Here is a 23,275-nt window from a genome sequence, read left to right on the forward strand (position 1 = left end):
ATTAGATGTTGAGAAACTATATTCAAAAGGCTGTACAAAGCTCCAAGGAGGATCTTGCCAAGTGGACTTTCAGAGTTGCCTAATATTTTCTCTACCAGGGTAAGATAGTTAGATGTTGGAGAACAGGCCTGCCCACAGAAGACATATCTGTCCAGCCACATATTTAGAAAAGTTGTGTGCTCTCTATCAGACACAGACCTGTTGTTAGATTTATGACTGATAATGTATTGGGACCAACCCCCAGTTCTTATACTGTCTAGCTTGACAGAAGGCTTCACAAGCAAACCAAAGGGTTTGATGTTTCCTGGAATGTTGAGGCCTATAAGCATGTGGACATCAGCTAATGTAGGGGATATTGGGCCTTGTTTGAAGAGGAAAGCGTTATAGGTGTTGGACCAGAAGAAACAGGCAGCCCTGAGCATAGGCTCATTCTTCTTGATATCAAAAAGGGACATAGACATGCACTGATCTAAATTTCAAAGTGCCCAATTTGTCCTCTTCTTGGCTGCTACTTTGATCAACCAATTCCTCCAGCCCGAGATGATTGATGGCCAATTCCTCATTGATGCCATCTTGTCCCAAAGATTTGGATGCATGTTGGATTCCTTAAAAGGAACTCTGTTGGTCTCAGCAACAATTGTCATACTAGGATCTAGATCACCCATTGAACCCAGAAAGATATTGTGCAAATTACCATCGAGTGGGATGAATATCTGGCCCTAAAGATCTTGAAAGTGAAAAGAAAGAATAAAGACAAGCTGACAAGTAGGAAAGATTCAGAGGTGCAGAAGAAGTACCTCAGGAATATTATCGATGGACGCCATTTGAGCAAAAGTCACCAAGTTGAAGAGTTAGATGTATGGGGTTGAATCGTGTGGAGATTTGGTGGATTATGCGGGTTTCGAATTTTTGAATGGAGATACTTGGAGGGAAACCCTAGCTTTTAAGGCTGATGAACGGAGAAGACAGAGGAGGAAACAAAGTATTCAATATGTCTATATCGGTTTTGAGTGGCAATTTTGGAATAAAATCAAGTTTATCCCAAAATTGGGGGCATATGTTAACCCCAAATTTTGGCGTGTCAGAAACTGCCCCTGGGCCTGATTCATGGAAGGAGGGACAACCGGATAAATGGATCGACTAAATAGGCGTGATGAAAATAGTCGATTAGAAGGGGTGTCGGATCAAGGCAAGACAAAGATGACATGTCGGGTTCAATCATGAAAGGAAAGTTAGAGTCCGGATTGTCTTTTTGGGATAGTCGTATTAGGACATGAGACTAGGTCTCTAGATTATAATTATTAGGAACCCGATCCTTGTAAGGATATATACAATCATAATACAAACCTTTTTCGGCTTCGGCCACCAACCTTAGGAGTAGGAGTAATAGTAGATCTCGACGAGATCTTCAATAAATCAAGATGCATTGGTTGATTTTGACCTTCGGTTTGCTTGTAAGTATTGTCACGGTTCATGTTTAGTTTGTTATGGCTGCATCATTCGAACTCATGTCAAACTTGATTGTGAACTAGTTATTGATTTGAATTATATTTGTAAGGCTGCATTGCTTCAATCTCTTATGAATATCGGTTCAAGTTAGTTATAGGCTCTATTAAATTGGTATTTTAATAAATTCATTAAGTTATCAATGTTGTTCAAAGATTAATATTTTATTTATTGTAACAATATTCTGCCCAATCAAGATTCGACGGGTCAGTTCGAGATTCAAATCTAAACGCTTGTTGTAAACCCTAAGCGAATAATGATTATCAAGCAAAATTAAGATAACTAGCCTGTTGATCTTGGTTGTTACATGTTATGCATTCGGGATATTTATTTTGTTATGATTAATTTGACAACAATAATTAAATCGAGTTATAATAAAGTAAATAGATCCTATTTGCGCTTTATGGACTCGGCTAAATAGTCGTTCCAGTTAAGCTTAAACAAATAGCGTGCGTGCATGAACCCGCTAGTACATTAAATGAGCTAGTAATTCATGTTAAATTTATTGAAGCCTGCTGGCCTTTAGACCAGGTGAATATAGATTTAATACAATTATGAAAGTAATTTATTAAGACGGCATGCCTTTATACCAATTTTAATAAGTTATCGTTTATTTAATGAATACAAGGATAATGTATGTAAGCTATCGCTTACTCACATATGACATATCGGCTAAATAGCTGATCCGGTTATCTTTTCTCATAAGATGCAATTATTCAATGAGAATTTAAACATTTGACAATAATTATCATATTGCATATCATCAGGAGTTGACTTTCTAGTTAATTTCCTTTGTTTAGTGGCTTCTTCAAGCCACACATCTCGGAACTGTCGTGCAATAAACTAGCAGGTTCCATAATTTGATTTTTGCACTTCTACCTTGTCAATTTCAGGTTAAATTGACTGGCACACCTTCGGAATCAAATCATTAAGCTCGTGCGTTTGTGGCTCAGGAGGTCTAGAACTTCGGCTCCTGCACTCCCTCTGAGAGCCCCCGAGATTGTTTGTGTGAGAGACTAATTTTTGCATCAACAGAAAGCATAAAAAATTCAAAATGACAACGGATGAGAGCATCCCAAAATGTTTCATCCATTGAATGCAATCGTAAATGAGCTAAGCCCTTTGATGATGAAGATTTCTCTCACAAGTAGCTCATGTCACTATCCTAGAGGCTTAGGATCATCAAGACCATGTTACTTAGAAGTGGAGAAATTAGTTGTAAGCAAGAGGAGAAAGAGAAAGTGAAGAAGTAGAAGAAAAGTAACATTGAACGCTAAATCTTCTAAGAGGAAGAAGGAAGAAGATGATGAGTCCAATGAGATGCCCTCTTTGTGAGAGGATTTGGCAAATTCATGTAAAAAGAAGAGCTATGCCAGAAGCGGTTAATCATACTCCCTGCATTCCAAATTATAAGATATTTTGGCTTTTCTACATACACAACTTTTGTTATACACTTAGATACATATTATGTATAGATACATAGTAAGAGGATATTTGGTTATTGTAGCACATTTATAAATATAACAATTAGTATCTAATCAAGGACAAATTAAGCTTAAAAAATTCATTTCGCAAATTGTTCTCTAGTTGTGTTTTTAGTTTCATAAATAGTCTATATTTAATACTTCATGCATATGTCTAAATATTCGAAGTAATAGTTTATAAGAGGAAACCAAACAAGACCTAAAAAGCAATGTATCTAGAAAACCACAACGTCTTACAATTTAAAATGGAGATTTGAGGAACTGCTATGAGTGTGGTGTGCCATTGTCCAATCAACCAAGATGATGGCAAGAAGAAAAATGGGCAAGCTTATTATGTCAAGTGAGATTCAGATGCAAGTTCAGCTTTCGATGATGCCAGCATCGCGTTTAAAAAGGCTACTTCACTTTTCTCTAAACCACATTGCCTCATGGTAAAGAGCGACACGAAGATATCAACAGATGACCATGATGAGGATGATGACGAAGGATGTACTTATGATGAGCTTTGTTAACTTTTGCAAGATGTTCATTGGCCCTAATTGGATACGATCCTCCCAACCACATGGTGACAGCAGAACGATGGCCACAGAGCCCAAAATCGAAGTCCCCATTAAGGCTCACAGTGATTGGGTGACAAGCGGTGGCAGGAATCGTCGGCACCACATACTGTCTAGTAGGATTTTTCATGATTCTCACGACCAAAACAGGATCACTATCAGATGAACAAGGAGAGAAAAATGTTAAAAGAAATTGAAGAGGAGATACAGATCTCTTCAAGAATGTACCACCCTCAGCCTTGCTGTGACACCTAGGCCGGCAGAGCCAAATTACCAGTCGGGCACATCGACTCTATTGTCGTGTATTTGTTTGTACAGTACCACACCGTAAAACACAGACTAAAATGAGCAACTGCCGGTTTTGTACCTACTGAGAAAGCCGCCTGCTACTAATGTCTCCAGCGCTTGGCTGATAAGCCATTAAATGTATTGTTCTTTGATTTATTATGAGAGAAAAATAATGTTGAATGACTGATAGATTCGACAAATAATATCAAACTACAAGCTAGATTTTAGTCAGCTGGTCTGTTCGTGCTATCCAAAATATCACATTCAATCCATATCAAAAGCGGAGTCTTGCACTACGTCAGTACACTGAAGTGCCTTTATGCTGCCACATAAAATGTGACCATTTAGGTGTTGATGCAAAACTGGATCTGCAAGCACAAAGGGCTAATACCCAATCCGATATTCTAGATGTGCCAGTCGATTTGACCTGTTAATCAACAAGGATGATAACTCAAGTACTTTGGTCCTGACAACAGCGATACGTCTGGAAGTCACGGCCAAGAGGTACTCACGCGGAACTCGAGGATCGTCGAGATTTGCACCAGAACAATGCAACTTGCTGAACCGATGAGAACTTGTAAAAAGAAAATATACGAATTAATGAAGTCGTCGAAAAGTAAGTAGATGCAAAAATAGGAGTAAACTTGGATTTGATATTGATTGATTCCTCATTACATGGCCTATATTTATACCCTATCCTAAAGAATTACAACCAAACACAACTAGGATCCGATTATAAGACTAAACAAGACTCTTAAATAGGGCATATTTTAATAAATATAGAAAATAGAAAACAACATCTATCTATTCTTGTGTCCGCCTCCACCACGAATAACATCCACGAATATCAGAATCTGGATCGGTTGGCCAAAGGGAACATGCCACATTCCTGAATATGTGGCTAGATAAGTTTATTTTCTGTGGCCGATCAGTAGGGCCAGCCTGTGTCTACCTTGCAGTAGCCGAGTTACTAGCTAATGGCGCCAGATTCCCCCTTGGCCGATACCTCCTGAGATCCACCTATCACCTCCTTCACCAAGTAACTCAGAAGCTCTTACTTGGTGAACACATCGGCAACCTAGGAGGCCCGTGGTGGTTTATCAACATGTGGCTGAATGCCCATATGCACAAACGCTTATAGTGGAATTTTTTCGCTCAGCGATTTCCATGGGATATTGCCAAAGACTACGATTTTGCAGATGAAGAATCGGCAACACACCCACCCCTCAATTTCGGCGAGGTAATCATAGAACTCCGTGGGACTGAAGCCAATGAGAACCAAATTGGCAGATTCTTCCAACCTTTCTACAATGGACTTTGCCATGAGCATCGGGCCTAGATGGCCAACATTGACGAGGAATCCAGATTCCCTCTCCTGTTCAACCTTGGTGATGAGGCATTGAACAAGGACAATGATTTGATGATGGCTATTATTACTCCCTAGCGATTCCAGTGAACACATTTAGCAGTGGGAAGAACACTAGCATCACTTATGAGTTTTACAACCCATCGGCGGTAGCACGTCAATTGGCCTTTGGTCAACTGCCGATCAGGCTCTGTTATGCCGATGTGATCAAGCCAAGAGAAGCAATCACCAGTGGACTTGACTGGGACAAGGTGGTTCAACTTCCTCCCGATGCCGATACCATAGATATCGATCTGTCCACCTGGGTGCCGACCTCCTTCATCACTGAATCTTATAAGTCATGGTGGCAAGAGTGGAGCGGACAACTATTTGCAGCATTGGCTCACACATATCGGCACTTCATCGACCCCGAGCACGCTATCCCCGATGACGCAGTAAGTTTTCTCCCAATACTTAGTCCTTTCTTCATTTTTAACTTTATCGGCAGCTAACTCTTTCATTTGACATGGCGATGATCCAATACTAGCCATGAGCAAAAGTGGGAGACCTTTTGATCTTTGGCCTGTGTCTCCGATCTCACCAATCAGCTACAATGCCCCTACCTTGGCGGCTTTGACCCATCGAGGAGCCCGTCCCAGGAAAACCACCACCAAGCGCACAAAAGCTACTCCATCGATTGTTGCTACAACTCTAGTGAAAGCATTCAAGGTAACAATTCTGTTTACTTCAATTTATGCCGATCTCAAACTGTACTGACATTATCTTTCCAGGGCATCACAACTGCAACCGGGGCGTCATCGGCAACCCCTCCTGCACCAGATACTATCATCCTTGATGAGCCCTTAGAGGTACTTTCCAGGCTTCATATTTAATTTATCAAACACCATTCCTTACATCTGTTTTATAGTAACAAACTGATGCATCGGCAAGAGCTCCGGACGCTCAATCGACAAGTGCCGATGCCCCCAGCCAGTAGCCGCAAAATTTTACAACAAGGAGAAGGTTCCAACAAGCACTAAGACCCAGCCGAAGTGGCAAAAACTTGCACCACCCCAGCCAACTTCTCTGAGTCAGCTATCGGCCGATGCACCTGAGCAGACGATAGACCTGCCCGACCAAGGCACGTCATCGGCCGTCGAACCAGAGCAAACCATCATTGCTCCTGCACAAGGTATGCCATCAGTCGTTGTATTTCAAGAATTTACTACAAATGAATTTGCAAAGGAATTGCCATTAACCTTAGTACCAATCAATCCTGTAATTGAAGACATTCCATCGGCAACCCCAGCCGATCAAGGCGTACTCCAGACCACTTCTACCAGCCAGAGGCAAGAAATTGCCTTGAAACAAGCAAGTCAACTGATTTAGCCAACTTACACTTTTCATACTTATTCTTGACTAACTCACTCCCTTCTTTCAGGAACAAGACTCTCCCGATAGCCTTTTCTCCTTCGCCATCAACATCCCTGATGATGAAGGGGAAGAAGCAAGCTCTGAAATGGCATTAGGAACAGTATTGATAGAAGTTAAATCTAAGCTGGAGAACCTATTGAGCTTGCTGCAGCAAGACACCGCCCAAATGGTAGATGACTCAGACCCGGCAGAAATTATTTTCAAGACAGTCCGCGGCCAAAGCCCCACCAATGTTGAAGAAGCACTCTTCTAGGCTGATCATTTGGAAAGTCACCAGCTTCAATATCAGAAGGCCGCTCAACACATTGCCGACAGGGCTACCGAGGCTCAACTCAAGGAAGAGATGCTGCAAGTTGATGAGGTCGTTGTACCGATCTTCACGACGTAGGATAACTAGCTGAAGATCAGCTGATATCTTGCTGCAAGCAGCGAGGATAACTAGTGCAACCTGATGACACGCACAAGGAGCCAACCACCGTCTCTATACGGCAGCCTGAACCAAGGATTCGCCCAACCACACTCTCAAAGAACCAACCTACGCAACCTGAACTCGAGGATCAGGAGCACGGATTGGGTGCCGATGATGCGGCCGCTTCTGTAATCTCCGCGAAGGAAAACACAAGAGCAAAGGGGTAGAGATCTCTCTCTGAATTTGTTAGCACAGAGCTGAACAAAGTGGTTTGTATTCTCAATATCATAAGTCTGAGATAACAATGAGTCTAGGGGGTATTTATACTAGCAACAGCCCTGCTAGATAGGTATGAAAACGAAATAGAGTTTCTTAGGGAAGGCAATGTGAAAGGTCCTCTCGAAATGGATTCCAAGTGGCTTCGCGTGACTGTTGGACTCCAGAGCAGTTTCCAATAAACTGACCATAACTTTTTATTGGGAAGTCCAAATGATGAACCGTTTCTTGGGTGTGAAACTAGACTCAAAGGGCTTTCCAGCAATATATGCCAACCAGCACGAAAAATAGTAGATTGGTACAGTTTTACTTGACAAGTTGTACCAACATTCTGTCACGACAGACTGTTGACCTTCTGAGCAGTCTGTACTAATTCTAGTCTAGAGGCAATATAGTGTATCCAAACTGGCTGCCACTAGATTCATTGGAAAGTAGAATCGAAGAGCTTTCCAACAAGTGCTCATGGGCCTTCATAGCATGTCGGAAGTGAAAGTTATGATCTTTTCTTTAAACTGGTCCGTTATGCACCGCACTGGTCCGATCTGCCCTTCTTTCAACTGGTCCGTTCTGCACCGTGTTGTTCCAATCCTTGCGGTCCAGGTCACCTCCCTCCTCATGTGTATACCTAAGCACAACCAAAGTAGAACACTTAGGTAGTATAGTATTCTCATTAACATTAATAGAACTCTCACAAAGTAGCGCGTTCACCTCTTATTGTAGCTTCTTGACTCGGCTACGTGTAATTGCTCCATCAATGGCTTGGGCTGGTGCCGGCGTAATCGGTGTAGAGGTTGGCGTGGAATTAGAGGTAGCATGCTTGGTTGGGATGTCCTCATCATCCTTCCCCTCTTGAAAAGGAGTCGACCTCGACTCTGATTCTTCTCCTAACTTCTCACTGAAGTATGCAATCGGCTGTCCATTTTGCATTAGGACACCACCGATTCCGATCCCACTTGCATCACATTCAACCTCAAAGGTTTTAGTGAAATCCGGTAACACCAGCAAGGGGCCTTCGGATAGCCTCTTCTTCAATTCTTGGAATGCTCTCTCTTGTGGTTCACCCCATTGGAAGGCAACACCTTTCTTTGTTAACTCATTCAACGGAGCAGCTATGGTGCTGAAATCTCTCACAAATCTCCTGTAAAAACCAGCAAGTCCATGAAAACGTCTCACCTAACTCACATTTTCAGGAGTTAGCCAATCCTTGATTGCTTTCACCTTTGATTCATCAACCTGAATTCCTGAACTGAAACAACAAAATAAAGAAACACAACCTGATCTGTACAAAATGTGCACTTCTCAAGGTTAGCAAATAATTTTTCTTTTCTTAGCACATCCAAAACTTGCTTAATATGATCAACATGTTCCTCCAATGTCTTGCTGTAAATTAGAATATCATCAAAGTAAACAACAACAAACTTTCCAATGAATGCTCGCAAGACATGGTTCATCAATCTCATGAACGTACTAGGGGCATTGGTCAAACCAAAAGGCATAACTAACCATTCATACAGCCCAAACTTTGTTTTAAAAGCAGTTTTCCATTCATCTCCAATCTTCATTCTAATTTGATGGTAACCACTTCTCAAATCAATTTTAGAAAACATCATAGAACCACTCAATTCATCAAGCATATCATCTAGCCTAGGAATAGGATGACGATAACGAACGGTGATGTTGTTTATGGCTCTACAATCTACACACATCCTCCAAGAACTATCTTTCTTTGGCACCAAAATCACAGGAACAGCACAAGGACTTAAACTTTCTCAAACATATCCTTTATCTAAAAGTTCTTGTACTTGCCTTTGAATCTCCTTGGTTTCTTCCGGATTGGTACGGTACGCCGGACGGTTTGGAAGTGCAGCTCCAGGGATGAGATCAATTTGATGTTCAATACCGCACAAAGGAGGAAGTCCAGCAGGTGTTTCCTTTGGAAAAACATCGTCATAGTCCTGCAAAACACGTGCAACAACACTAGGGACAGATGTTAAGTCATTAGCTGAAAGCAATGTGTCCTTGCACACAAGTACAAATAGTACTTGATCTGGGTTTTTCCTCACATCTCTCATTTCAGATTTGGTGGCTATCATCACGAAGTTCTCTCTCTCTCTTTTTCTGTCATCTCTCATGTTTGGCTTGTGGCTCTCACTCACTGATTTGTGGAGGGCACTCAAATTATTTTTCTCTCCTTCTTTTGCACTCTCATTCCTCACTTCGGAGCTCTTTTGCAAGTGCTCAGCTAGGATTTGCTGCGGTGTCATGGGTTTAAGAACCAACTCCTTGTTCTTCCACTTGATGGTGTATTGATTGGTTCTACCACAATGTAGAGACGATCGATCATATTGCCATGGTCTTCCCAACAGCATGTGGCACACTGTCATAGGCGCCACATCACACTCTATAGTGTCAATATATTCACCAATCTTGAATGGAACTTTCACTCTTTGTGCAATCTTAATAGAACCTGAATTATTAAGCCATTGCACATGATATGGATGGGGATGTTTCAGCAGCTTCAACCCAAGCTTTTCAACCATTTCTTTGCTTGCAAGATTGTGGCAACTGCCACCATCTATGATTACTTTGACAACCTTATCTTGCACTTTAGCTCTAGTCTGAAAAAGATTGTGCCGCTGTCCATTTTCAGCATCGCTCATTTGTACACTCAAAATCTGAGTTACAACAAGAGCAGCACCAGATTCAAATTCACAGATGTCCTTCTCAAGATTACTCTCTCTTCCACTATCTTCTTGTTCTTCCTCACTAGCAGATTCATACTCTCCTTGATCATTCACAATGATGGTTCTAGCGTTTGGACACTCTCTTGCAACATGACCACGACCTCCACACTTGAAGCACTGAATTCCACTACTCTTGCTGGAAGAACCCACTGAGTTTGCTTATTTGAATTTCTCATTTCGAGCAGCCAACTCTTTGCTACTAGAAGAACCAAGGTTGCTAGATCGTGCACCACCGTTTGAGCTAGAAAATGTACCTTTACTTCCACTTCCTTTGGGTACAAATTTACTTCCACTTGCTGCACTCTTTGTGCTGAAAGATACTCCTCTAGTGGACTTCATATCCTGCGGCAATGGCCGCTCAGCTTTGCTAGCTTGATGCACCAATTCAACAAGATTACGATATTGCTGAAATTCAACAATGCGCTGAATATTCCGATGCAGCCCTGACATAAATCTTGCAATTGTTTGCTCTTCATCTTCAATTACATTGGCTCTAATCATCGCCTTCTCCATCTCTTTATAATACTCATCAACACTGAGGCTTCCTTGCTTCAGATTCTGTAGCTTGTCAAATAAATCACGGCGACAATGTTTGGGGACAAATCTTGCTCTCAGTTCTCTCTTCATTTCAGCCCATGAACGAACATCACCTTGACCAGCTTCTTCTCTTTCATTCAACATTTGCTCCCACCAGATTAGAGCATAACCATCGAACTCAAGAGCAACCATGGCAACCTTCTTCTCTCAGAATAATTATGCACACGAAAAATTTTATCCACCTTCAACTCTCATGTAAGATATGCTTCAGGATCAGATCCTCCTTCAAACTGGGGCATGGTGAATTTTAACTTGCCAAACCTCTCTTCATTGTGCTGATTACGCCTACGATTTCTTCGGTGACGACGATCATCATAATGGGGCTGTTCATCCTCTTCTTCTTCATCCTCTTCCTCAGTTTCACTTTCTTCCAATCCATTACCTCTCCCATGTCCATGACCAGCACCTCTTCCAACATGATCACGTCGTGGAAAAGGAGGTCTTCTTGCATTGGCAGCAACTCGCTCTCTACGCCGTTCCCTTGTACGACGAGCAGCTTCTCCTTCGCTTTCTTCAACTTCATCTTCATGGTGACTGCCATTTGCATTATCATGAGGATGAATTTGCAACCGGTTCATGAGTGCTTGAACATTGTTTGTTAGCGTCTCCATGCTTTGTTTCATCTCATTGAATTGTGCCATGGTGACACAATCATCAATCTCCGGATGCTCAGACATCTTGCTGTAAAAAATTAGTGAAGGCAAAGCAACAATATATGTAGAATAGGGAATTATATATGGAATCTCACAATCTCACCTCTCTTACCAACCGAAGCTCATGTGAGTTCCTCGCAGATTACAACGGCCAATGCGAGGTGGTAACCGAGAATGATGGTTGGGAGAATCCAAGATCAGTGTTTTCCTATGACGGTGGGTTATTTGTGGAGCTTGGTGGGGATATATTTCACAAGGAATGCAGTCTGAATTCTTGATATTGTAAAGTTAAACCACAATCCAAACTAGAAGTTCAATGCCTAGTGCTGACCACAAGATATGAGTGATGTAAATAGATCAAACACACGCGCAAAGATAATTCAGATTTGATGCAAACAAGGAGGATGCCTAGGATGCAAGTGTTGCAATCAAATCCAAGCAAAATTTTGCACCAAAGATGGATAATGACTGATTGTGTGACTTGATATAAAATTCAGAACTTGAGCACATAAACAGAGTGAACTTTCTACTCTTTCTTCACAACTTTTCTTCCTCAACTCTCCTTTTTTTCACTTTCTCTTTTTTTGATACTTTTTTTATAACTAAGAACAAGAGCAGATATAACACTTGCACACACTTTTTTTTTGAAACAAGACACAACCGTCAGCGTTCTAACTTGATAGGCTCAAAGTTTACGCGAAGGATGATACCGGTTTCAGATTTTCTTTAGGGATTTGTAGATATAAAAGAGGCACAAAGGACACACAAAGGATATGATGATCAACAACTAAACAAAACTCTAATGGACTGAAACTTAACCAAACTCACAAGAAAACAGACTGAAACAAAGGGCTAATGCAATTTTTTTTATGGCTTTTTGGTGGATAGGACGAACAAGATATATATATATAGCTAAGGGTAAAAATCCTACCGTGGAAACTTGAGCTTTGATACCAGATGGTGATGTCGTTGTCCTGATCTTCACAACGTAGGATAACTAGCTGAAGATCAGCCGATAACTTGCTGCAAGTAGCGAGGATAACTAGTGCAACCTGACGACACGCACAAGGAGCCAACCACCATCTCTATACGGCAGCCTGAACCAAGGATTCGCCCAACCACACTCTCAAAAAACCAACGTACGCAACCTGAACTCGAGGATCAGGAGCACGGATTGGGTGCCGATGACGCGGCCGCTTCTGTAATCTCCGCGAAGGAAAACACAAGAGCAAAGGGGTAGAGATCTCTCTCTGAATTTGTTAGCACACAGCTGAACAAAGTGGTTTGGATTCTCAATATCATAAGTCTGAGATAACAATGAGTCTAGGGGGTATTTGTGTATGCCAACCAGCACGAAACTCTGTAGATTGGTACAGTTTTACTTGGCAAGTTGTACCAATATTCTGTCACGACAGACTGTTGACCTTCTGAGCAGTCTGTACTAATTCTGGTCTAGAGGTAATATGGGGTATCCAAACTGGCCGCCACAAGATTCATTGGAAAGTAGACTCGAAGAGCTTTCCAACAAGTGCTCATGGGCCTTCATAGCATCTCGGAAGTGAAAGTTATGTTCTTTTCTTTCAACTGGTCCGTTCTGCACCGCACTGGTCCGATCTGCCCTTCTTTCAACTCATCCGTTCTGCACCGTGTTGTTCCAATCCTTGCGGTCCAGGTCACCTCTCTCCTCATGTGTATACCTAAGCACAACTAAAGTAGAACACTTAGGTAGTATAATATTCTCATTAACATTAATAGAACTCTCACAAAGTAGCGCGTTCACCTCTTGTTGTAGCTTCTTGGCTCGGCTACGTGTAATTGCTCCATCAATGGCTTGGGCTGGTGCCGGCGTAGACGGTGTAGAGGTTGGTGTGGAATTAGAGGGAGCATGCTTGGTTGGGATGTCCTCATCACAAGTGAAGCATATTGCCGATGAAAAACACAAGAGCATCGACACCTTGCAAACTTCAGGCGTTGAATTGAAGCAGAAAATCTTAGAGTTGTCGGTGAAGAAAGAAGCTCTACGGGCCAAGCACAAAGAGGTTGAAGAAACACTGAGCCACGCTGAACAAGAAGAAAGTCAACTGCCCGATGCCATCAAAGTTCTCCAACAAGAGCGAGACATTCAAGCCCGGAAAGCTCTGCTGATGATGAAGAAACTCAAGCCATTAGAAGGCTCAACCGATGAAGATACTAAGGAGATAGAGGATGCTAACCAGATTCACCTGCGTGTGATATCGGCTATCCAATCTTTGCTAAATTTGTAAATTTCTTCATCGGCAGTGTATCGCATCGGTACCTTTTGGAAACAATGATACTTTTGTCCAGTCGAAAGGACTGTTATCGACATTTATACTTTTATGCGTCCATCCAAATGTTGGGGAAGTATTTTTTAAAATATTTTCCATTTAATGCTCTAGGAAAACTGAACCCCTTTGAGGATTTCTATAATATACGCATTGCGAGGAATAGATCGATTTATCCGATAAGGACCTTCCGAATTAGGAGACCACTTACCGACCACTTACCGTACTTCGAACTTTTAGTCCCAATAGGTATAATTAATTTCCAAACTAACTCTCTATCGCCAAACTCCTTTACTTTCACCTGTTTATCATACCATCTAGCGATCCTCTTTTTATTTTCTTTGATACTAACCAAAGCTTTCAGCCGATGACCTGCTAAATCCTCCAACTCATCTTTCATTAGAGTATTATAGTCATCGACTGCTAGTTGATCTTGATAAAATATTCATCTAGAACCAGTTTTAATTTCCCAAGGTAGTACTGCATCGTGTCCATATACCAACTGGTAAGGTGATACCTTGGTTGCACCATGACACGCCATCCGATATGACCACAGAGCTTCATTTAGTACTGTATGCCACTGTCTTGGATAATTCCCTTATTAGAAGCTTCAGCCTGACCATTAGCTCCAACATAATATGGGGAAGAATTTAAAACTTTAATCCCCATACTGATGGCAAATTCATCAAACTCTCCTGATGTAAACATAGTACCCTGATCGGTAGTTATAGTTTGAGGAATACCAAATCGGTAAACAATATGTTCTTTTACAAAATCAATCATGTTGGCCGATGTCACCTTTTTCAAAGGAATTGCTTCAACCCACTTAGTGAAGTAATTGGTAGGAACAAGTATAAATTTATGCCCTTTGCTCGCTGGTGGATAAATTTGATTGATGGGATCAATAGCCCATCCCCGAACTGCCAAGGTTTAATGATAGGATTCATGGCCGATGCAGGCGCTCTTTGAACATTGCCAAACTTTTGACACCCCTGGCATCCCTTAAAATATTTAAAGCAATCTTCAAGAATAGTTGGCCAATAATATCTATTTCTCCTGATCATCCACTTCATCTTAAAAGCTGATTGATGTGTGTTGGGTATTTTAAACGCAAACAGAAAAATCCGCAAGTGCACGGATACCGATGTAGCTTTCACCCGGGAGTATTCCAGAGTATCGATTTTCCACAGAGAACGTGAGTGTACTTATTAAGATCCAAGATCGCCCAAGGATAACTATATAATTATTTTTGGTGGGAAGAGAGGAAGTTTTCTGAGAGTTCTCTAGTTGATCTAAGAATCAAGAATTACTTCAAGATTATCTATATCGGGACATCAGAGCACTAACCACAGAAAGAGATGAGAAGGGGGCTAGGAAGGTCTGACTACGGTCCTACAAACACCGATCCGAACGTGGTGGAATACGTCGACCGTTAGGGCTGTCACTACCCTAGGGCTACCACAACAATCCGTAGGATTGGGTGCAATTCCAGGTAATCGCAAGACTAAACACCACGTCTAATCTATTAATTACTACTCTAGCGTTATAAAGACTAGAGCACTTGATGCAAGCGGGAATCCAATAAATAACTTGAATGTAAATAAAAGTAATTAAAGAACTCAGGAATTATGAGTTGAAGAACCTGGAGAACGATGAAGAACGAACCAGATGCTGCAAAAGTATAATGTTGAGGAAGATCCGACAGATCCGGCTCCTCCTCCGCTCTCCTCTTCTCTCTCCCTATTTTCTAGATTATAACTAGAACTAACTAGAACTAGAACTAGAAGAACTAGAACTAGAACTAGATGAACTAGAACTAGATCTAGATGAACTAGAGGTAGAACTAGAAGAACTAGAGGGATCCTCTCTACTTGGATGAAGAATTGAAACCCTAGCTTTGATTCTGTAGAAGAGGTATGATCTCCATGGGCCAGGGGGGTCTAGTTTTATAGTCCCTTCAAGTGAATCTGGGCCGTCGGATCAAACCGACATTGATCGTGTGGTTTTCCTTGAAGTATTAGGTCGGTGGAGCATGATCCCCGAACTTCACCCTGATTGGTCCAGGGGGAAGGGCGGGCGCCCTTAGGACTAGGGCGGGGCCCTGTCCCTGAGGCCTCTCAGCTTCCGCTTCGGTCCCGTGGCTTCTGGAGTCTTCTAGATGATAGAAAATTGCGCGACACGTTAATATCTCTATGTAAACCCGACGTGTGGGCCTTTCCTCCGTATTTCCTAATAACCCCCTGCAGAAATAGACAAACACCAAAACTTGTGGAATTCTGTCAGATAAAACCCTAAGTCTAGGTGTTAGTTGCATTTGGATCCTTTTCTATGATTAGTTGATGGTTAAATGTGAGCATTAAGGACCGTCAACAAGCTCCCCCAAACTTAACCTTTGCTCGTCCCTGAGCAAAGATGAACTCAAGAGTTTCTGCAGTGGTTTCATGCCTTAAAGATATACATGCATTCACACAAGATTTTATCTCTGAGTTAGAGTAAACTGTTAAGACTTAAAACTTACTCATTTACCTTTCACCATGGGGCTTGCGACCATCACCTGTGTCTTGAGCAGTTAAAAGATAGAACGGTCTAGTCAAGCGCCATGTCTCATGTTCTTGATCAACTATAGCTCTGGAGTTTTTGCAGATTTTCAAATAAAACTCAGAGATTCCTTATATGACTCTCTCTAGTCTCTCTTTTGTGGTATTTCTGGATCCTTACCAAGGCAGTAAAGGCGTATGCCTTCTCTCAAAGTATGTGGTATTTGTAGTATGAAGCATAGTGGCATTGCCTTCTCTCTCACCCTACTCTAATAAGGTTTTGATATCTGGAGCTCATAGGTGGGAGACAGCTAATACATACTTACAAGACATTTATTGCATAGTCAAACCATGGATCCAGAAGAACAAGTCAATAAGTCAAATCAAGATGTGCATGTGTGGCGAATGAATAGTATATGGTGATGATGGTGATAACAATGGTGAAAGTCTAATTCTACTTGTGCTCTTTTGAGGGGATACATACCTTTCTTGCTCTTTTGAAACTTTCAGGGAGAATGAGATGCTCTGTATTTTCTTTTTCTTTCTTTTTCTTTTTTTTTTCTTTTCTCTCAGGTGGGTATCTTGTACCCCTAATTCTACTGTCGGACACTTGTCCATTTTTACCTCTCGTCTCACTTTTTCTTCATTTTTTTTTCTTTCGAGGTTCCGGGCACTTGCCCTTTTTATTTCCTCGTATTCTTCTTTTTTTTTCTCTTTTTTTCTTTAGAGCACTCATCTCATGAGATAATATAGCAAGTGGTAGTAACAAGATAACTTGAGCATTTATTTCACAGGAAAAAAATAGAAATATTTTTGGCTATTCTCTCCCGGATTAGGAGTAGAATATTTTTGGGTGGTTCTGGAGATGGAACTGGGTATATGTGGATGGTACTTCCAGAGTAGAAGTAGCATGTATGAGTGAACGTGCAAGTGAATCTTGATTTAACCACATGACAAGCTCCTAAAGGGTCTACACAGCTTGACCACACTCAATGCTCATAAGTAGTAAAGTAAATGTATGGTTCATAGTCTAGCAAGCATGTATATATGGCTGTGGTAGGAATTTAAACTCTCATCATACAGAAACTCATCATGCAACATTTTAAAGATTTTCAAAGATAAAATTCTCCAGAATTCTAGCATCTCTAGGAACAGATAAACAGCAGCTCAACCTTCCCATATCATATCCGTTAACGACTTAGACTTCAGATCAAGTACTCCCCCACAAGTTCAGGTTTAGAGCAAATCTTAATTAATAACAGTTATGCCTAAACTTGAGAGAGATTTCAATTTTGAGAACTAGTCATGGCAGAGCAACTATTCATCATTTCCATATGAGAGCTTATCATGAGGGTTCATAGCAGACTTTATTTATTTATTTATTTAGCAAACTAAGCAAAGATATATATATAAGCATATTAGAGTAAAGTATAAACGTGCATAGAATACTTAGCTGGATAAATGGAGGCGCTCTCCCCCAAGGTGGATTTTGACGCAATTTCTTCTGATGTAGCTAGCAGGTGCTGGAGGTGTATTTGAATGTCGGCAGCACTCTGACAGCAATTAGGATATCCTCCATCTGCTAGACTTCTTTGATCCTTGAATTCTGTGGAGCTCAAATAGACAACAAAGCTTTGTGGAACTAGTTAAGTGTTAGCATAAATATTTAGCCTTTATCATGTTGAGTCTCCTCAATAAATGTTACTCTCTTTAGTAGGATCATAAATTTATTTTTATATTTTTATTTTTATAGGACAGGAATATATTTATTTTATTTTTATGCCACCATAGTGAATGTACTTATGGGTTTTATGCCATGAGCATACTCATATGGGGCTTACTATTTTTAACATTTTTATTTTGTTTTCAAGATGATATAAACCTGATTAACTAAGCAAACTATTTTAAAATAATTTAAAGGAAAAGATAACTACCAAGTTTACCTCTTGGCAAGGCGTTCGGTGTTTTTAAGTCCTCCGAACGGGACTCTCCATTTTCTCGGTCGTCCTGGGATTCGCTGGATGGCGTAGTCGGTGGTTCCGGCGGCGCCTCCTCTTCATGTATAACTATCTTCTCTCTCCACACCTTACTCGGTGCTACGGTCTCCTCAGGACAGTTCTGTTCAAGTTGTATGTCTTCAGACTTTACAACTTCTCCTTCATAGTCTACCCATCCGTCCTTGATGATTTTGCCTTCTCCGGTTACGGTTGCGTCGTCTTCTTCTTGTCCTGACCTGCTTAGAGTCTTCAACTATATAATTAAGGTCAGTAAAATAGCGGCATACCTTGTTAGAGGGGCAGTGCATGTGGACTTCTCTGGTTCCAATCTAGATGATTGCTTTAACAGTGCTGAGGAACGGTCTTCCAAGGATGATGGGTGGATCGTGCTCGTCTTCTCACATGTCAATAACCTTCAACCTTTCAGAATGTCTGATCTTCCATCTGGAGCTAAATGTATGTCGGTTTTAGGGGTATGGTTCCGAACAGGAGTTGATAGGTGACTGCGGCCATTATGTTGATGCCTGACCCGGTGTCGCAAAGCGTCTTCTGGAAGTTGTATCCATTAATGGAGCACCGGATGCTTGGCATGCTTGGGTCGTCCTTTTTGGTCAGGAACGGTGACTTAAATAGATGATCTTGACCTCCTTGAACTGCAGTGACCATCTTAGCTGACTCGGTCCACACTTGCTTGTTCCTGTTCCTCCTGTTGGTCCTCTTCCTTGGTTCATGTCGGGAATGCTCTGAGATTTGTGTAGTCTTGTTCTTGAAGGAAAACGTCTCATTTCTCCCTTTGATGTAGAAACTGATCTTGGTAGCACTAGCGTAGATGACAGCTCCCGAGGTGTTCAGGAATGGCCTCCCTAAGATGGGTGCCCTCTCATCAGTACCAGTCTCTATCACCACGAAGTTTGCTGGGGCGTACAAGGTACCAACTCGGACGCAAAGGTTCTTCAATATTCCCTTTGGGAAACTTAGTGTCTGATCTGCAGGCTGCAAGCACACGGTTGTTTCTAGTAAAGGATGTGTAAAGAATTTTTTCATAGAGTACCTTGGGCATAATGTTGACGCTGGAGCCAAAGTCGCAGAGTGCTTCTAGGAAGTCCACCATGCCGATGGAGATCGGGATGACGGGGCGTCCTGGGTTGTCTCTCTTGACCGGCAGAAGGTCAGTAATTACTTCCACAACGGGGTTACTCCAGTAGTTACGTCCTCAAGCATCTCAGGGCAGTGATTGCCTGAGTGTCCAGTATCTCCAGTGTGTTTGTGCTCGTAGATCTAGGTTCTTCACTTAGTGGAGTCTGGGAGTTGTAAAAGTCCTTCATATTTTGCTCGAAGTATACCTGCTCATAGAGACAAGGCAGAGATCAAGTGCATGGGCCCTGTTGGTGGAAAACACCAACAGAACCAAAAGTGTATTTGTTCTTCTCTAACCTTAAGCATAGTGAGCAAGTCAAAGTTGATGGATAATAAGATAATGAGTGTAGCATTTAAAACATTCGTCAGATCAGATCACTCAACCTAATGGAAATATAATCTATCTATATTTATGTTGTTTTTTTTATAAAATATATCTTCCAAAGATTGAGTGTGCAACATTTTAGTTCATAAGATTAGGAGTGTGGGATCACAAAGGTGGAAGGACTAAACATGTTGAATCTATTGGGTTGTTTAATCTAGAGTTGTAAATCATACATGTTTGTCTCTTTATTCATGTGAACGCTAGAACCAAGGAGAAACTTATAAAAGTGATAGTCAAGTACCTTAAGATATTACCTTACTTGAAGAGTGATGGTATAGTATCACCTTGTGGAAGCTTTCCTCTCTTAGCGGTTGTGCATCGTGTTTGTGGCACCCTCCATGGGTCATCTCTTGTGAGCTATGCCTTCCTCGTGCAAATTGTTAAACTTCATGTGTCTCTCTCTTTGTCTCCAATGTGAGTTTATCTCAGGACTTCCCAGGTCGATATTGAAAGTTTTCCTGCAGGGGTTAGTCCAACAAAATATCCAATATCTACTATAGCATACTATCGGCTCAAAGATCAACCTAGACACCATGTCTAATTTGATTTAGGAGGGCACTTTAACCTAAGCATCATGCTTAATTTAAACTACCTTGGAAGTAAGATCATCAGCCCTAAACTAAGCACCATGCTTAATTAAGAGATAAATGAAACTACTCCAAACCTAGACATATACTAAAGTAAATAAAGGTGGTATGAGAGCATTTATAGAGATCTACTCAAGTGGAGATGAAGTAGTGTGATTAGTATTTAACAAATTAAGCATGTCTCAAAGGTAGGGACAACCAACATAGCAACATGGCAAAGAATGTTTTTATGTAAAGTACTCCCCCAAGCTTGAATTTTGCAAAATTCAAGTTTGGATGAATTTAATTCAATGTTGCATGATGATTGGTTGGACATACCTTGTGCTTGTCATTCATCCGATCTTCTCGCTCCAATCCTGGAAAGGTTAGTGACAAGAATACCCAAAGGAATTTTTTTACAATTATCCTTATATGCTCAATACACAAGGTAATATTGCAAATAATTAAAAGCTCATGTTACAATCTAATCAGTGCTTTATTTTAGGACACTAAGCTTGTCCTTGGGAAACCATCAATTTATGTCAGTGAAGTGGTTTCCCCTCCAACGCTGACCTATATCAAGATCAACTCAACGAGATCTGCAAAATTTATTATAAACATATGCATCGTCAACCGCCCTTTTAAAGTTTTTATAAATAGAAAGGATGAGGGGGTTGGAGATCTCGAATGTGGTGATGTTGGAGAGACCAATGGATTGTGAAGAAGTTGGATATGAGCATGGAGTAAATGAAGTGGCTATGAAATAAATTCCATGCTCATTAATGCTTAGAGTGAAATCCATGTGGTACGGTAAAAATGATAAGGTGAGTGTGGTGAAAAAGGAAAAGAAATAGGATACACGGACGACTTGGTTCGAAACTAGCACAGCTACCGTTCCCCGGCAACGGCGCCAGAAAGCTTGTTGGGTATTTTAAACGCAAACAGAAAAATCCGCAAGCGCACGGATACCGATGTAGCTTTCACCCGGGAGTATTCCAGAGTATCGATTTTCCACAGAGAACGTGAGTGTACTAATTAAGATCCAAGATCGCCCAAGGATAACTATATAATTATTTTTGGTGGGAAGAGAGGAAGTTTCCTGAGAGTTCTCTAGTTGATCTAAGAATCAAGAATTACTTCAAGATTATCTATATCGGGACATCAGAGCACTAACCACAGAAAGAGATGAGAAGGGGGCTAGGAAGGTCTGACTACGGTCCTACAAACACCGATCCGAACGTGGTGGAATACGTCGACCGTTAGGGCTGTCACTACCCTAGGGCTACCACAACAATCCGTAGGATTGGGTGCAATTCCAGGTAATCGCAAGACTAAACACCACGTCTAATCTATTAATTACTACTCTAGCGTTATAAAGACTAGAGCACTTGATGCAAGCGGGAATCCAATAAATAACTTGAATGTAAATAAAAGTAATTAAAGAACTCAGGAATTATGAGTTGAAGAACCTGGAGAACGATGAAGAACGAACCAGATGCTGCAAAAGTATAATGTTGAGGAAGATCCGACAGATTCGGCTCCTCCTCCGCTCTCCTCTTCTCTCTCCCTATTTTCTAGATTACAACTAGAACTAACTAGAACTAGAACTAGAAGAACTAGAACTAGAACTAGATGAACTAGAACTAGATCTAGATGAACTAGAGGTAGAACTAGAAGAACTAGAGGGATCCTCTCTACTTGGATGAAGAATTGAAACCCTAGCTTTGATTCTGTAGAAGAGGTATGATCTCCAGGGGCCAGGGGGGTCTGGTTTTATAGTCCCTTCAAGTGAATCTGGGCCGTCGGATCAAACCGACATTGATCGTGTGGTTTTCCTTGAAGTATTACGTCGGTGGAGCATGATCCCCGAACTTCACCCTGATTGGTCTAGGGGGAAGGGCGGGCGCCCTTAGGACTAGGGCGGGCGCCCTGTCCCTGAGGCCTCTCGGCTTCCGCTTCGGTCCCGTGGCTTCTGGAGTCTTCTAGATGATAGAAAATTGCGCGACACGTTAATATCTCTATGTAAACCCGATGTGTGGGCCTTTCCTTCGTATTTCCTGATAACCCCCTGCAGAAATAGACAAACACCAAAACTTGTGGAATTCTGTCAGATAAAACCCTAAGTCTAGGTGTTAGTTGCATTTGGATCCTTTTCTATGATTAGTTGATGGTTAAATGTGAGCATTAAGGACCGTCAACAATGTGCTCCACACACTCCTTCATGAATTTCACCCATCAAACTTTTCGATTCATCATTGCCAAGACATCTGAGTAAAACCCCATCTAAAGTGCGATAATATAATTCATTGTCAAGGAGCACATACTTAGTAGCTTGAAATCTCACACGCCTTTCAACCTTCTTAGATGGGTCCCTTAAGTAATCGGCAATCTCTGTCCTCGAGTCATCGGCATCAAGTGTCGATATCAGCACCTCTTGGATACGCTGATACCTTGAGGCGTGCTGAGCCAGCCGATTAGCTTCGTCATTATGCAAACGGGGAATATACTCCAAGCGTAAATCTTTAAACTCTCTCAACAATTGCAAACACCTTTCATAATACAAAATTAAAACTTCACTTTGGCATTCATAAATCCCAATCAATTGATTTATAACAAGCATAGAATCAGCGAAGACCACAACAGCATCGGCACGTATTTCTCTAAGTAATTCCAACCCCTTCACCAAAGCTTGATACTCAACCTGTTTGTTTATCGATGTAGCAACAATCGGCAATGAAAACTCATACTTCCTTCCACGGGGTGAAATTAACACAATACCGATACCTGCTCCTTGATCACAGGTAGACCCATCAAATAAAAGTGTACAAGGAGCAACTTCTAGAGAATCCATTGTATTGCAATGTTGAGTAACAAAATTAGCCATAATCTGCCCTTTAACTGCCTTGGCCGATTCATAGTGTAGATCAAAATTTGATAATGCTAAGATCCACTTGCCGATTCTACCACTCAAAATCGGCATTGACAACATGTATTTGGCCACATCATCTTTGCATATGACAGTACATTCGGCCGACAACAAATAATACCTTAATTTAA

Source organism: Sorghum bicolor, chromosome 7, assembly GCF_000003195.3.
Source record: "Sorghum bicolor cultivar BTx623 chromosome 7, Sorghum_bicolor_NCBIv3, whole genome shotgun sequence".
Lineage (NCBI taxonomy): Eukaryota > Viridiplantae > Streptophyta > Magnoliopsida > Poales > Poaceae > Sorghum > Sorghum bicolor.